The 2,325-nt window shown below is 39.7% G+C and overlaps 1 pseudogene; it reads right to left on the bottom strand.

Moving 5' to 3' along the window:
- Positions 1 to 237: 237 nt before the first annotated feature.
- Positions 238 to 1,189, bottom strand: LOC142433714 (aminoacyl tRNA synthase complex-interacting multifunctional protein 1 pseudogene; annotated as a pseudogene).
- Between the last annotated feature and the right edge of the window lie 1,136 nt (positions 1,190 to 2,325).

Below are 2,325 nucleotides of genomic sequence, written 5' to 3'. Positions count from 1 at the left end.
ACAACATACCCAAAATCTGTGAGCTGAAGTCTCACCATTCTTGCCTCTAAAGAGCATTAGGGTTATGTATCTTCAAAGACAGATTTGTTGGTTCATTTGGAAGTCCACGGTACTCTAAACATTTTTTGTGAACACTATGTTTTTAAAGTCATACTTATTCATTTTTATTATTATTAAATTTTTCTTCTGTGGATGTATGTAACTTAAGTGTTTCACTTGATTTGATTCCTCTCTTGCTCATAGTTTGAGGCTTTCCCTTTTACCTCCAAGGGTATGTATGTAGCCACACACTCTACTACCTTTGTATGCAGCCACACACTCAACATTCCTGTAAAGATCAGGCTGCATTTACTCCCAAATTTTCTTAGGATTTAGCTCATTGTCAGGCTCTCCGTGGAAACTGTCAAAAATAATTTTGTCTCCAGGAACAAACCCTTTAGGAGGAGCCAAGATTTCAACTTTCTGGTGAATTGGTACCCATCACCAATGCTTGCGACAGTACCCACCATATCTTTGCAGGTTTCAGATTACAAAGGAAAACCACTATCTGATGTCTCATCTGTTTGTGGGGAACATGATTCACCAGGTTCGCAGATTCATGAGACTATTGCTCTTGGTACTGATTCTCCAACATCTACTTCGACCTACAAAGAATCTGCATCAGGATGCTTTTGGGCAGTGGTGATGCAACCAATCTGAAGATCCAGGTCAGAAACCTTCACTGGTTTTGAATTAGCACTTCCTGTTCCTGTTCCTGGCTGCTGCTTTGCTTTTTTTAAAAATCTTTCTTCTCAATTTTCTCTCTCACCTTCTTTTTGTCTCCTCCTGTTATCTGTTCCTTGGCAATAAAAGGTATGGTTGTTGTAAGTGCAGACTTTATCACAACTGTAAAAAGGGTAGAATTAGTTTGTAGTTGAATACCAGGTAGAAATGTTACTTGTTTTGCTCCATTTAGAATTTCAGCCTGTATTCGCACTTGTTTCAATTTGTTAACTTCTTCCTTCAATTTAGCATTTTCAACTTACGTTTCTTCTCTTCTCTTTGTCTGAAAAATTGCTTTCTCCTTAAGAAGATTAACTTGCTACTTAAGATATTCGATAATTTTATCTGCCTCTGGCTGCATCTGTTCCAGTCTCTTCAGAATGGCATCATTGGTTTCTCTCTTTGTTAGGAAACGGCAGAAAATCATGAAGTGATGTACCACAGATTCCAGATGGCCTTGGCCTCACTTAGCTGGTACAGCTTCTTCCATATTAAGGCGATGAGCCAACAGCTAATTCAAATGCACAGATTCTCCTTTAGTATTTCTTATTCAATATCCCACTATGGAAGGTACATAATCTGTCAACTTGAGAAAGGGTGGAGTCTAGCCTGTCAATCAAGTCACAGATAATAAGGCCTCTGTGTGGGCATGGCCTTCTGAGGATTCAGGGAACTCCTATCTTCCTTCTAGGAGGCGGGACATACACTCTCTGCTACACATTCCTGTTGACAAGACACATGGAGCTACGCTGATGGAGCCATAGCCCTAGAGTTGGAGGAGCCAGGTGGAGACCCCTGCCAGCACTGAGATGCTCCACTGCCACTGGATCCACAAGACTTTCCACCCACTGGCCTGTGATCTTCCTGCCTTCGGCTTCACTACATGTGTTGTGTGAGTCTGAAGAGGAATGTATAGACTGGTTTTGGATATATGGGCTAATATAGGACTTATGGACTTGAACTGGATCAGGTTGGATGTTTTCTTAATATAAAATTATTCTTTGATATAAAGTCCTTGTTTACACACATATGAGTGTCAGTGAACTTGTTTCTCTAGTCAACCCGGACTAATACACCAACTTTTACTTGCATATGAGACAATTGAAAATACCATGGCTTGGGTTAGGCACACCCTAATCCTTAAAATAATAGCTTTACTTTTCATCACTTTAAAGAGGTATTGCCCAGTAGATTTACCCAATGTAATGCTTCTATGAGCATTTGTTATGGATTCAATTAAGACAGACTGCTTGAAAACTTCAAACTTTTCTCCATTTATCATATTACCTATTGGTCTGGTTGTGTGGATTTTGGTTTTCCTTGCATTGAGTTGTAATCCAAACTAAAGGCAACAAGTGATAATCATCAGCAAGTGCTTCAAGTCCAACCTCACATTCAGCAAACAAATCTGCGTAATGCAGGTTGTTAATAAGCCTTGCTCCAATCCTGATGTCATGGTCTTCATCTAATTCAGCTTCTCTGATGATTTGTTCAGCATGTAGATTGAACAAGTTTGGTGAGAGGACACAAACCTGATGCCCATCTTTCCAGGTTTTAAATCAT

The sequence above is a fragment of the Tenrec ecaudatus genome, chromosome X, assembly GCF_050624435.1.
Source record: "Tenrec ecaudatus isolate mTenEca1 chromosome X, mTenEca1.hap1, whole genome shotgun sequence".
In the NCBI taxonomy this organism is placed as follows: domain Eukaryota; kingdom Metazoa; phylum Chordata; class Mammalia; order Afrosoricida; family Tenrecidae; genus Tenrec; species Tenrec ecaudatus.
Note: the sequence above shows the minus strand (reverse complement) of the source record. Positions and strands in the feature narration are given on the sequence as shown.